Source organism: Mastigoproctus giganteus, chromosome 8, assembly GCF_048544385.1.
Source record: "Mastigoproctus giganteus isolate SK-2022 chromosome 8, ASM4854438v1, whole genome shotgun sequence".
NCBI classification, from domain to species: Eukaryota; Metazoa; Arthropoda; class Arachnida; order Uropygi; family Thelyphonidae; genus Mastigoproctus; species Mastigoproctus giganteus.
The window spans coordinates 210,402,929-210,418,500 of NC_143582.1; the positions used below are offsets into that span (position 1 = coordinate 210,402,929).

General features: G+C 37.8%; 1 protein-coding gene across 6 annotated transcripts in view; it reads left to right on the plus strand.

Moving 5' to 3' along the window:
* The first annotated feature begins 6,546 nt into the window (after window positions 1-6,546).
* The window catches only part of LOC150082241 (catenin beta-like), a 208,921-nt gene continuing 199,895 nt past the window's right edge, over window positions 6,547-15,572 (plus strand). For 5 of the 6 annotated variants that reach the window (XM_090379199.1, XM_090379196.1, XM_090379198.1 and 2 more), the window contains exon 1: window positions 6,547-6,664. The gene's annotated coding sequence lies outside the window, so the exon portion shown is untranslated. Of the gene's footprint in view, window positions 6,665-8,434; window positions 8,452-15,572 lie in introns of those variants that run through there. The other variant, XM_090379197.1, reaches the window with a different exon arrangement.

A 15,572-nucleotide genomic window follows, 5' to 3' on the forward strand; every position in this document is an offset into this window, starting at 1 on the left:
GTGATTTAATTATAGACTACTTTACATCTACCATAGGCTTCTAAGTCGTCTGATAATTTGTGTATTCTATGCACTTTCCCTTCTGCCACGAGTTTCGTCAATTCATCTGACACCCATTTAGGCCTATATCTTGAAGAGTATTTCTTAGTTTTTATGAAACGCCTATTAGCTTTTATAATCCTTGAATGCTTCCCATTTAGAATTTTCAGATGGTAACATCATCAGTTGGTCCCACTGTAAAGAATTTAAAAACCGCCTGAGACCACTGTAGTCATATTTACGAAAGCTAACTCCCACCTTTGCCCTTGATATATCTTCAAATAAATCCCAAATCAATGCACTATGATCATAAGACATTTCCCTTAGGATACAATTCTAATTAAATCCAAATGAATCCTTGGCCAAAGATGCTATGAAAAACAGCAAGGACTTCTTACTTATATAAACTTTAAAAGGAACGGAATGAATCTGATTGGTCCACTTGACATCGATGGTTCGACTGTTGATGATCCTGCTCAGATAGCAAACAAACTGAATGAGTATTTTGCATCTACATTCACACGTGAGGAATTATTAAGGTTTGAAAATGGCAGAAGGTTATCAAATTGTAGCAGGATACTTAATGATTTTGTAATAACTGAGAGCAAAGTGGAGGAGAAATTGTTGAAGTTAAACATAAGAAAAGCACCTGTAATGGATGGGATCTAAACAGTTATATTAAAGGAGGCGGCAAAGCAACTAAGCAAACCATTAGCCATAATTATGAGAGCATCTTTGGACCTAGGGGAGGTTCCCACGGACTGGAGATGTGCAAATGTATCACCAATTCACAAAGGGGGATCGAAGGGTGACACGAGTAATTACAGACCAGTTAGTTTAACTTCTGTTCCGGGTAAAATAATGGAGTCACTGGTTAAAGATGCATTGCAGGATCATCTAGACAAGACTGCAGCAATAATTCAGACACAGCATGGGTTTGTTAAGGGAAAGTCCTGTCTGGCAAATTTGACAGGATATTATGATGTGGTTACAAAGGAACTGGATGCAAAAAAATAATTTTGATATCATCTATTTGGATTTCAGGAAAGCTTTTGACACTATTGCGCATGAAAGACTATTGTACAAATTGGAGCAGAATGGTATTAAGGGTAAGTTGCTACAATGAATAAAAGGATGGTTAAGTGGGAGAAGACAGAGGGTGGTAATCAATGATGCTGCTCTTCGTGGACTAATGTTATTAGTGGAGTCCCACAGGGTTCGGTGTTGGGTCCACTGTTGTTTTGTATATTTATCAATGATATTGATGAAGGTATATAAGGCTTAATGTCGAAGTTTGCAGATGATACAAAGGTTGGCAGGGTTGTTAATGACAGTAATGGCAGTGTGCTACTGCAACAGGATCTAGATAATTTGGGCAGATTGGCTAAGAAGTGGCAACTGAAGTTTAACCTTGACAAATGCAAAGTACTGCATATGGGTAGAAGTAACCCCAGAGAAACGTACCAACTGTGTGGTACTACACTTAAGGTGGTAGAAAATGAAAAAGACCTGGGAGTAATTGTGCAGGCAGATATGAAGTTTTCTGAGGAAATGCAGACAGGCTGCCAGGGCAGGTCATGGGGTTTTGTCAATGATATATAGGAATTTTGCTAGCAGGGAAAAGGAGGTGATTATCCCTCTGTATCAGGCAATGGTCAGGCCACGCCTTGAGTACTGCGTACAGGTCTGGAGGCCTCATTTTAGGAAGGATGTAGATTTACTTGAGCGTGTACAGAGAAGGGCAACAAGATTAGTGAGGGGAATGAAGGGATCCTCTTACCAAGAGAAGCTTAAGTTCTGCAAATTGCAGTGGCTGGAGACTAGGCACCTGCGCAATGATCTGATTGAGGTGTAAAAGGCCTTGAATGGGTTGAGCACCTGAATTCTGATGGGATCCTTCCACTTGTTTAGATTAAATAAGATCTTTATTGTACAGTTCACCGGTACTCGCAGGTACCACGACCATACAATACCCTTCACGGCACCATGCCAGGGGTTAACAAACGGCAGAGATAATAAAGGAATTGTAAAGATTAATTATAAGCAAATTATATAATAAAAAAAATAAAAAAAAAGTACTCATAGCAGATAACATTGACTTGAAAGGAAAACTAATACAAAATAACAAAAATAACAAATTGTGATAACAAAAGCTTTTCCTCTAGTCCAGTTTTCTGAGAGTCTCTTGCCCCGCCATAACGATCTGAGATCAGTTGGTAGTTCTGGAGACCACGTGCAGATCTAGGATGATCCGTCTATACTTTTTATCATCTATGATTTTAAATAAGTCGGCATCCAGGGATTGAACCAGGTGGAGCTTCTGATAAGGGAGGAACCGATCTTTCAAATGTAGTCTCGAAGGAAGAGCAAGAAGCTTGGGAGTGGAACGGAGACTGGTTGGGGAATCCGCCAGCACACGGTGTCCCAAACGTTGGGTGCTGAGACTCTCCCGGCAATCATTTTTACGGTGAAGATGAGTCTTCTCTCGTGCATTAATGCTGAAAACCTGGTTAAATTCAGCGCGTTGGCCATCGGTGTTGTGCGCTGCTGTGGTGGGAGATGACACTTCCAGGTTGCCCACTTCAGGAGCCAGTATTCAGCGGCTTTTAATGGTTTAATTGTGGTGTCTGCAGCTGAGCCCCACAACTCTACTCCATACAGTACACTTCCAAAAATCATCATCCTGATATACATTTTTATCAGGTTTCTGTTGTGAATGTGTAGCAAATGCTGCTTGGCAACCCACCGTTTCTTGTTGAATTTAGCACAGAGTTCTTCTATATGGTGATGGAATCGTAATTTTCTGTCGAAGATTACACCCAGATCTCTTTGCTTTTCAACGCAGGGGATCGGGACTCCGTCAATCGCAGGCTGAATTATGGTTGGTATGGGTTTAAGAGAGAATACCATGATGGCAGATTTCTCAGGGTTCACTTGCAGGTCAAAATTCTTGAGGTACTGCTGTACTTCTGATAAGGTCTTGTTGACGGTTACTGTGGCGTTTTTGGCTTCATCGGTCAAATTTATTTTTGTGAAGATCTTTAAATCATCTGCATATGATATCATATCTGTTCTATTGTGTATTAGTGGGTAGATGATAGCAGTGAAAAGAATTCCGGACAGGACGCCTCCTTGTGGAGGAGTTATGTAGAGCTGCTGGAACGAGTACAGAGAAGGGCAACAAGATCGTTGAATGGGACAGTGGGTTGCTGTTACTAAGAAGGCTTAACTTATGCAAATCAATGCGTTTGGAGAGTAGACACCTGCGACGTGATCTGACTGAGATGATAAGTCTTTGAAATATTGCGGGAAATTTGCCTTTAGCCAGCGGGTAGTTGGTTGGTGGAACAGACTTCCATCCCTTGTGGTGGAAGTTGATAGCCTAAATAAATTTAAGGCTGAGCTGGACAGGTATTTTGAACGAACGGAGGGGTGAAATGGGAGTGGTTCTTTTTTTTTTTTTTGGCTGATGCTGCATAAGCTTGCTTTCTTGCATCATATGCCTCTACTAATGCTAATGCTAATGGTTTGAGCAAACTCAATGCTGATAAGATTCTTCCTCTTGCTCAAATTATGCATCTGAGGTGACACAAATTCAAATTGGGGAAAGACAGTTGTAGAATAGGTAAGCGGAAATTTGTCTTTAGTCAGCAGTGGTTGATTGTTGGAATAAGCGTTCATCTGTTGTTGTGAAAGTTGTCAGCTTAAGTGAATTTAAGGCAGAACTAGGCAAACTTTTGGAGTGAATGGATAGGTGAAATGGGAAGTTTCTTTGTTATTTATTTATTTTTTTTTGGCTGAAACATATAGGCTTGTTTCTTGCATCATATATCTCTGCCAAAGCTATTATGTGCACTGTTTTCCTCATCCCCATCTGTGCATAGTGTTGGCCTGATGATATGGCGCATTATCGTCTTGGAAGATCCTGTTTATGTCCGGAAAAAATACAACATGGCAGGGTGCACATGGTCTCCTATCTGCTTCCGGTAGAACTGACCAGGGAAGCGTTGCTCAATGTGCACCCGTGTTTTCAGTTCTTTCCAGCAAAACATTCCCCATATTAACTAACCACCGCCATCTGCTTGGATAGCGGCACTGTGCATGATGGTTCCATGGACCCCTGTTGCTTTCGCAACACACGAAGTGTCAGTCAGCGTGTTGCATCAAGTGTTTGGATATATCCGACCAGCACATTCTTTTCCAGTCCTCCAGGTGTGCAACCAGTGTGTTTTTGATATTACAGCATCCATCGTTGACTGTGATCAGCGGTGAGGAGAGTGTTTCTTGTCACGGAACCCCAAACATTTGAGTGTCCAGCACATTGCGATTTGGAATTTTGTTCTTGCATTCCCCATATTATAGTGCGATGTCATCTGTCACACAGTGACGTGCTATTGAGCTTGTACAATGCGTTGCGCCCTTCGTTTACCATGCACATCTGTCTTGCATAATCCTTTAAAGTTCTGCCGCTGGGAGGTGGTTTGATCCGTTTTACACCATACTTTATAAATCTTAACCACAGTAGGCCGTGAGAATCTGATAAGGTGTGCCCTTTCCGATATGGATGCACCCACTCCCACAATCACGCCCTTTTGAAACTGTGATAACTTTACTACCTGCTATAACTGCTCTTATCACTTTGACTTGCACGACGAGACTCAAATTACGATTGCTGTAGCATAGGAAGCTGCTCTGCTTTTTATACTACAAAGATATGCAGCTAGTTCATTACAGATACGCTGGTCATAATATAGTGATCATCTAGTGTATGCTTTTTTAAACACAAAATGGCTGAGCGAGACACTCATTTGCTGTTTTAACTGAATGAATTAACAACTCATTTTGTTGTTTATTCATTCAGTGTTAACTTATAAAGTTTATATATGGAAAGATAAAGGCGCAAGGATTTTTCCTGGATATTCTTTGAGGAATATCTCGTTAATGAGCTCTTTATTACTCCAACCACGTCATATAACCATTCACTATCATGGAGTACTTGTATATATCACACATGTAATGCACTAGGGCCACATGTCCAAAATTACATATTTTACACAGCAATGATTTGAATGTGATTGTTCATGATAATAAATTATGTAATTAGTTACAGTTCCACGTTTGTTGACCACATTTCATTGAAATCTAAGTTTTAAAACATGATTACCAAAATTATTGTAGATTATTTCTACTTTCAAAAAATTTGAGATAAGTCTGTACTGCACTGAGTGTTTTGTTTTGCGTATTCATCTATGGACATAATGCCTTAAATTTAAGAATGATAATTATTATCATTCTTAAATTTAAGGCATTATGGCCATAAATATTATTTTATATATAGCAGGGCACTTTTGGATTAACAGATAGTAACTAAATCTCCGTATCATTACCCTACACGTAACCCAGTTTTTATAAAAATTCGAGATGTGGCCTTACTGCATTACATAGGCAACACTGTGGTGAGACTGTTCCTATTAGTAAACAATACTATAAGGTTCTCAATCCCCTGAATGTAAATAAGAAAATATTTCCATATTGGCGAAACTACCAATCCACCAGTTCCACCACTTGGAGGGTTCAGACTGCAGATTTGTTATTGTCGTTGATGATCACTCGTTGGCTGTTCGGCATTTTGGCGGAGAGGCCTGGAATTTAATTTCGCCGCAGTATTTCCTACTCCCATTACCTGAAAAATGTCCCAGCTGATAAGTCTTTGAATGGTTTGAGCAGGCTCAATGCTGATAGGATTCTTCCTCTTGCTCAAATTATGCATTTGAGGTGACAGAATATGCATCTGTACCTTCCCACTGCATGAAATTGCACTATTTGATCATGGTAGCCCTTGCGCCAAAATACTCACTCCAAGACAAAATAATAATAATAAAACTACATTAAATTGTCTCAGTGAAATCTTATCACCCAAATTCTCCATCATCTCTGTAAGAAAAAGTCGCAGAAGTACTTCAATTTACCTTCTCTGAGAGTTGGCGTGTGAATGTGGTAGCTTCTCGACTGTCATGCTTACGCGCTTCTACTGGAACGCATGTTGAAATTTTGTGTAGAATGGATTTTGGTTCGCATAATATTCCTACAAAATTAATAAAAAAACAATAAAACTGTTTGACACAGGAAATGTGCCAGACAGTTGTGATACACCAACTACACGCCTTGAATGAACTAGAGTTGTGGAGTTCATTCAAAGTGCAGTATCCTTCGTGTGACGAGGCACAAGAATTTTATCGCTAATGGCTGTAACGCGGTTAATATCCGCTTCCGATGTGTAGATCTTTTAGATTACCTATGGTTATTGACTGATAAGGGGATACCTGCGGATCTAAAATAGCTATTACAATGATATAAGGCATATAATTATGAATAACTTATGTTATAAAGTTTACTTGACATAAAATTAAATACGTACGGATTATTTGAACTCCACCAGAAAAAAAAATATACGAACTACATCGTCAGGCGGATTGTCCAAAGATGTGTCGTACTGTTGATGTCTGAACGATAAACGCCATTTTTAAACGATTGTCTTAAAATTTTAGTTCGAATAATTGTTTATCGATGTAGGATATTCTGTATACGAATGTGAAACTTAATATTTTTTTATCTACCAAAAAAGGTAAAATTTACACGATATATATTGCAATATATGTTGTTCATTGTATGGACCCACAGATCGGTGGTTACATATATAAATATAGGCTTAGTACTGTTATCAAAGTACTCTCACAATATCCAATAAAATGAATGCTGTGGTGTGATTTTACGTTAGTCTACATCGAATTACAAGGTTATTTTAGACAGATTGCATTTCACTGTTTCATCATGTGTTGGGACTAGTGTAGGTACTACCATTCCCGCAAGGGTGCTTTTGTTAATTTTTTGGTTCTTCATCGTTTAGCCCCGGCTAATTTTGTTTATATTTTTATTGTTTTTTGAGGTATTTATCTGTTGGCGTGATAGGTTTACGACGAGAATATATATTGAGAAAACAAAGGTTGTTAGAGTGGGAAGATAAAGTTATCAGTTAAATCCTGAAATTGGGGAACATAAAATGGAACAGATGAGCGCGTATAGGTGTTTGTGAACCCTATGGTGGAAGAAGCAAAGGGCAGCAGAGAAATAAGAATAGCAATGAGTGAAAAAGCTTAAGAGAAGAAGAATATTATGTGAGGAATTAGGGTATTTATTTAAGGGTATTGATTTAAGGAAAAGTTTGGTACTTTATGGAACATACATAGACACTGAGAATGGAAGACTGATTGGAATGTTTTGAAATGTGCCTATAGAGGAGAATGGAAAAGATAAGATGAGTCAAATCAGTGAGAAATGGGGAGGGTGCTGAGATGATATGTTTGACTGAAATAAAAAGTGGAAGAGAAATTGGATTGGACATGCAGTGTTCTCCCCAGGACCTATTGAATGGGTGCACCGCCTGGTGAATTTAACTGACCACCCGTCTAAAATTTAAGTGAGTCTTGCAGTACTTATGCTACTGCTCACTGATCTCAATCAATATTAATTCGAACATACTATCCGATTGAGATCAATGCAACAGGAGCATATAATGTTTAAATTATGCAAATTTTTGCTCTGGATCACTTAAGTCACATTTATAAATAACAGAAAATTTTATAATATTGCAAAGTATTACACTTCCCCACCCAGCTACTTCATAATGCCACTGGCTGCAAAATTTTCTGGGGCGAACACTGGACATGTTGCAAGGTGAAGTGTTGGTGAGGGATAAGGAGATTGAGAAAAACTGTGCTATATGAATTGAGATGATGAAAGATGAAGAGTTAGGATGAGAATAGGGAGATATTGAGAAGTGGTTGTTGAGTGTATTCCTGAACCTGCCCTTTGCAGAGCTGATGATGATCTGTTTGATATATTTGAAAGTAGAGCCAAATGTAAATAATGGGAATCATTTAGCATAATGTGTCTATAATGAAAGAATACATTTACTATTCATTTCATAATTGATTAGTGTTTAACAAGGTAACACCATTACCAGTTAGATTTTCAAAGCATTTTAGCTGAAACTGTGCATTTTTTAAAATTATTTCTGAACTACACATTTAATTCTGTTGAGTATATAATAGTGGATATTTGTAGCCTGTATTTTGTCCATGCTCTGTGATCAGCAGGAAAAAATGGAGGTGAAAAACTGATCCCATTTCTTGTTGTTGATGTAGAAAGTTTTGACACAAGGGTTACAATGGACATATTTATGCCTTTCAAATTATTAATATAAAAGTTTGTAAGTTTTTAGATAGATATTCTCATCAGAAGGGAGAGAAGATACTTATATTGTTTTGGAAGGTGAAGAATTCATCTAGATTTGTTTCTGAATGCTGTGTTACTTAAATGAATGGGATTGTGATTGTGGATGTTCTGTAATAAGTATGTGGATCATTTATGCTATTATAATATGTATATATATATTTTTTTATTGTGGTTCTTGGACAACTTTTCATCTAAGAGTAAATATGGACATCTGTGAAGATTATCAAATATATTGCAATTTTATATATGTTAATGTTTATTAATTTAACATAGACTGGATATGCACAATTATCTTTATCGCACATCTAGGAAATGAGTTGGTTCCAATATTATTAGAGTTGTTCTCAATATTATATAACTAAAGAGGCCTTAATTCATTTTAAGCATGATAATTTCTTTCCACTGGCTGAAATTCACATATGTGAAACTTGTCCACATATGAATTTCAGTGAATAAAAAAAATTTGCCATAATTAATTGATCACCTATTAAAGGTGTCAGTAAGGCTACAAATGTATTGAGGCAGTGGCATTCAGCTATATCTTTCTAATATAAATTGCAAATAATTATTTCCTAACTTTTACAATTCCCCCCCCCCCCCACCAAAGGGAGATATCATTTTACTGTTCCAAATAATTTAATTACAGATCTCTTGTGGAGTTTCGATCCCCTGATGATTTATAGTTATCTCATGCTATTTTTTTTTTAAAGCATATGGTATTTTAACATGCCTTTATATAGGTTAAAATTACATAAGTACCACAGTGTTTTTGATAAAACTTTATTTCCGGGCAATATGGTCTAAGCTGCTGTTGCATCTAAAATCCTACAACAAGAACTTCTCTGCACCCTTTCCAAAAGAACTATGTCCCTCATAAAATGAGGTTTCCAAAACCCGTATGCTGTATTCTAGATGTGGAGTAACCATTACCTTATATAATGCAATAATTACTTCATTTTCTTTGCCAGTGCAATTCTTGTATATCACTAACAGAACCTCATGGGCTGTTCTATTAGCTTGTTTATACTGCTCAGAGATTTTCATGTTTGTCTGTACAATTATCCTATGACATTTTTCATACTCTGCTACCTTGAGTTTGGTACTACCCATGTGGTGTTATTCTAGGATTACAGCTATGGTAGCTGTAGTCCTAGAATTAAGCCCAAATGCAAAATACCTTGCATTTCTCACTTCTAAACCTTGATTTCAGTTTACAAGCCTGTCTAAATAGTTTATCTAGATCCTTTTGAAGTAGCATAACTTGATTACTGTATTCACTGCTGTGCTGACCTTTGTATCACAACAAATTTAGACATTAAAACTTGAAATTCTTAATATTAATAAATATTAAAAACAGTAAGGAACCCAACATCAATCCCTGTGGAACCCCACTGTCACATTAGTCCATGAGGAGAAGTGGTCATTTATAACAACTCTATCTCCTACTACTAACCAACCCTTTATCCACATTAGTACCTTCCTTGTAAGGCCACATTTCACCACTTTATATGATAATTGTTCATCTGGTACAGCATGAAAAGCTTTACTCAAATGATAAGTAGATAATGTCAGAATTATTCATTGCATCCCTTTTCTGTTGTTGAGGCTTAATCTCTCCTTAACAAACCCATGCTGTGATTTCCTCACTCCTATCAAAATGATCTTGGTTTACATCTTTGATTGATTCCATTATTTTCCCTGGAATAGAGGTTAAATTTAGATGTATTAGATACCCACTTTAGCCTTTGAACCACTCTTGTGAATAGGGGATACATTTGCACAACTCCAATCTTCTGGTACTCTCCCTGAATTTAAGGATGATTATCATAACTAAAGGGTTTAACTACCTCTTTTGCAGCTTCTCTTAACGTAATTGGCTAGATTCCATAAGCATGATGTGTTTTGCTGCAGCAATTTCTGCTCCACCTTGTTTTCTGCCATTATAAAATCATTTAACTCCTGATCATCATTAAACTTCTGCTAACCCTATCTCTAAAAATTTTTTTCATGTGTGAATGTAGATGCAAAATATTTATTGTTTATCAGCACTCTTTATAAGATCATCAATAGTTATACTATTCAGTCTAATAGACCAATCTGATTCATCCCTTTTCTTCTATTTATTAATATATTCAAAAAATTCTTTACTGCTTTTCTTTGCACTTTTAGTCAGACTTAATCATAATCTGTTTTAGCCTAACTAACCTAATCTCTGAGTAACTTGATGACACTGGTTTGTACTTATTGTAGTACTCTGTATCCCTCCCCACAATTTGTAATCACCCCATGCATTTTATTTCTCTGCTACTAAGTTCATCAGTTCATGTGGCATCCACTTTTTTTATAAATCTTGAACAGTAAAACACTTAATATCCTCTATGATTGCCTCTTAGCATTTGCATTTACAATTTTTAACACTAGTTGGTGCCGCTGAAAAGATTTAAAAAAATATCTGTGACCATTATAATCACTTTTATAAAAACAAAATCCCTTCCCTTTACTCTGGATAGTAGTTATTTGAAGAAATCTCAGATGATCAATATGCTATGATCACTGTCACCTAAAGAAGCCTTACTTGAAGATTCTTAATATATGATGAATCAGTGTTGATAACCAGATTAAAAATATTGCTTTCTCTTGTTGGCTCTCTAATATAATGGTGTATAGAGCAGTGATCCAGAAAATCAAGAAATGTTTTGCTAATAAGTGTGCTCAAATGAGTTATAATTGATATCTGGAAGGTTAAAACCTCCAGTGCTAACTTTCTCATATACTGAACCATGCTATTTGTCTTTGTCTGTATAGTTGTTCGTTATACTCACCCACCATAGTCATTTGTCCTGTAACAGATTCTCAACTCTCATTTTCGTTTTCACAGTGTTTGTGTCAGTATTACACTGGCAACTTGTCTATTGGTTGTACTATTTTAGAGTCTGTGCTTCTTAATTAAATAGCATCATTCCCCCATCATGTTTGTCCAATACATTAAAGCCACCATATTCAAATTCTGTATTCCTATTATCAGTGTATTAGTAGTGGCAAATGATGCACGAGAGCAAACTTATACAGTATCAGCAAAAAAAAAAAAAAAAAAAAAAACCTTCCCACGTTGCTTATCTGTCCCTTCCAATAGTTTGTCTGGTTCTTCCTTGAATTCATTCAAATACACAATTCCACAACAAGAGGGGTTCTTCCAACAATCATCCGCCTATTTGCTGAGAGTAGACTTCTGCACATCTATCCTGCAGCCATCCGTCCTCAGTTTGAATTTATGCCCCTTTGTGTGTAGTTTGAGCAAGAAGGAGAATGCCATTAGCACTGAGCCTGCCCGATCAATTCAAAGCCTTAAACATCTCATGGGGGCCTAGTGCCAGACACTGCAGTTTGCAGAACTGAAGCCTTTCTTGTTAAGAGCACCCTTTTGTTCCCCTCACCAATCTCCTTGTCCTCTGTACCTGTTCCAGCAGTTCTAAATCCTTCCTAAAATGAGGCCTCCAGACCTGTATGCAGTATAAGATGGCCTTAACCATTGTGTTGTTCAAAAAAGCTCAGTGCTGATGGAATTCTTTCTCTTGCTCAGAATAATCATTTGAGAGGGCATAAATTCAAATTGAGAAAAGACAGATGCAGGATAGATGTGTGGAAGTTTGCCTTTAGCCAGCGGGTGGTTGGTCGGTGGAACAGACTTCCATCCTTTGTTGTGGAAGTTGATAACCTAAATAAATTTAAGGCTGAGCTGGACAGGTACTTGGAACGAACGGAGGGGTGCATGTTTTTTTTTGGCTGATGCTGCATAAGCTTGCTTTCTTGCATCATATGCCTCTACTAATGCTAATGGTTATATTCACCCAGAAAGTAATTGTGATAGAAAGATAAATTTTTTTGTTCGATACCTTGAAATCTCTATAGTAACCACACAAATTTGGTTTCAAACTGACAGTTTTTTCTTTGTAGTGCCAAATGAAGTAAAGGTCATGAATAAAGTGGAATACTGATCAGTGATTCCATTCCTCTTTCTGCAAAGGAAACCACCCAAAACAATCCATGAAGAAATGGTCTTTGTTTATGGAGAAGACTGCTGATGTTACAGTATTGCTGCACACCGGTATAAATAAATTCAAATGTGGAAAAACCTCAGTGCATGACAAAGAAATCCCGGGGCACACAGGAACTACTATAACAGAAGAGCGTGTTGCAAAAATTAGGCATTAATCTTGAAAGATTGCCATATTAGTGTCACAAAAATTTGCTGCAGAGCTCCAGATTAGTGTAGGGTATGTGGAGAACATCATTCATCAGTAGTTGCATATGAGTAGTGTCTGCTAGATGGGTTTCCAGACTTCTGACACCTTACCAGAAGGAGGAAAGGGCACAATGTGCATGTGAAATGTCGATATGCCAGGAAAAATCAAGAGGTTTTTTTTTACAGCTAGTCACCATGGATGAACCTGGAATCCATCACTATTATCTCGAAACTATACAAATGTCTAAAGAATGGAAGCATGCAGAATCACCACCTCCCAAAAAGGCAGCCAAGTGCTTGTAAAGTAATGCTGTCAGTTTTTTTGGGATTAGCATGCTGTAATACTAACAGATTCCATTCAAAAGGGCTGTATGGTGATGCTGGAGTATTACTCCAACCTTCTCTTAAAGCTACATGCTGCTATAAAAGAAAAATGACAGAGAAAGCTGCCAAAAGGTGTACTGCACCTGCTCCACAACAATGCCTCTATGCATTCCTCACATGTTGCATTGAGGAGTGCCTGCGAATGTGGGTTTGAAATGTTACTGTATCCAGCTTATTCTTGCATCCTCAGATTTCTTCCACTTTCCTGCCCTGAAGTCCTTTCTTTGTGGGAAACACTTTACCACTGATGATGAGGTGATTTCTGCTTCCGAGCCATGGTTTAAAGGACAGTGAGAGGACTACAAAATTGGACTGCGGAAGTGCATTGAGGGTGGCAAAAATGTGTCATTTTGTCTGGTGACTATGCTGATAAAGTGTAATACATGGGGTTTTTCCAACCTTATATCACAACTACTTCTGGGTGAATACAAATTTTTTTTGAACCACCCTTTTACAACAAAATAATCACCTCCTTTTCATTAATAGCAAAATTCCTATATATATATCATTGATAAAACCTCATGGTTAATCTGCCTGGCTGCCTGTTTGCACTGCTTAGAGAACTTCATATCTGATTGCAAAATCCCCCCCCCCCCCAGGTCTCTTTAATCTTCCACCATCCCGAGTGTAGTACCACACAGCTGGCATGTTAATTTGAGATTACTGCTGCTTATATGTAGTACTTTACATTTGTCAATGCTAAACCTTAATTTTCATTTCTCAGCCCAGCTGCCTAATTTTTCTAGATCTTGTTGCAGTATTATATGGTCATTGCTGTCATTAACCACCCTGCCAATCTTCATATCATCTGCAAAATTAGACAAGTTATATTGAAGGAGGCAACAAGGAAAGCAAGCAAGCCATTAGCCATAATTACGAGAGCTTCCTTGGACTCTGGGGATGTCTCCATGGACTGGAGGTGTGCAAATGTATCCCCAATTCACAAAGGGGGTTCAAAAGGTGACACAAGTAACTATAGACCTGTTAGTTTAACTTGTGTTCTGTAGAAAACAATGAAGTCACTGGTTAAAGAAGTGATGCAGGATCACTTAGACAAGACTGCAGTAATAGTTCAGACAAAGCATGGGTTTGCTAAGGGGAAGTCTTGTCTGACCAATTTGATTGGCTACTATGATGTAGTCACAAAGGAACTGGATGCCAAAAATAATTTTGATATCATATACTTGGATTTCAGGAAAGCTTTTGATACTGTTGCACATGGAAGACTGCTCTACAAATTGGTGTGGTATAGCATTAAGGGCAAGTTGCTGCAATGGATAAAGGGATGGATGAGTGGGAGATGGCAGAGAGTGGTAATAAGTGGACACTGCTCTACGTGGACTATGTTATTAGTGGAGCCCCCCAGGGTTCGGTGCTGGGCCCATTGTTGTTTTGTGTATTTATTAATGATATCAATGAAGGTATATCAGGCTTAATGTCCAAATTTACAGATGATACAAAGATTGGCAGAATTGTTAATGATAGTAAAGACAGTATGCTACTGCAATAGGATCTAGAAAATTTAGGCAGATGGCCTGAGAGGTGGCAACTGAAGTTTAACATTGACAAATGCAAAGTACTGCATAGGAGTAGCAGTAACCCAAGAGAAACGTACCAACTGTGTGGTACTACACTCAGGGAGGTGGAGAACGAAAAAGACCTGGGGATATTTTTGCAGTTGGATATGAAGTTCTCTGAGCAGTGCAGACGGACTGCCAGAGCAGTTCATGGAGTTTTGTTGATGATATATAGGAATTTTGCTAGCAGAGACAAGATGGTGATTATACCTTTATATAAAGCAATGGTCAGATCAAACCTTAAGTACTACGTACACGTCTAGAGGCTTCATTTTAAGAAGGATGTAGAGTTGCTAGAACGAGTACAGAGAAGGACAACAAGATTGGTGAGAGGAACAAAGGGGTTCTCTTACCAGGAGATGCTTAAATTCTGTAAGTTGCAGCATCTGGTGACTAAGCACCTGCAAGGTGATCTGATTGAGGTGTATGAGGTCTTGAATGGTTTGAGCAGGCTCAATGCTGATGGGATACTTCCACTTCCTTAGATTAAGAACCTGAGGGGACATAGATTCAAATTGAGGAAAGACAGTTGTAGATTAGATGTGCAGAAGTTTGCCTTTAGCCAGCGGGCAGTTGATTGCTGGAACAGACTTTCATCTATTTCCATCATTGTTGTGGAAGTAGATAGCTTTAAATAAATTTAAGGCTGAACTAGACAAACATTTGGAGTGACAGGATGGTTGAGATGGGAAGGTTTTTTTTTTTTTGGCTGATGCTGTATACGCTTGCTTTCTTGCATGATATGCCTCAACTAATGCTAATAAAGCCTGATATATCTTCATTGATATCATTAATAAACACAGAAAACCACAATGGGCCCAGTGCTGAACTCTGGCGGATTTCACGGATAACATTAGTCCACAATGAGCAGTGTCCATTAATAACAACTGTCTTTTTCCACTAAACCATCCCTTTATTCATGGCAATAATTTGCCCTTAATGCCACACTGCTCAATTTGTATAGTAGTCTGTTATAAACTGTTAAGTTATAAGGTATCTTAAGGTATATTTTTGTTATAATTATTATTTTTATG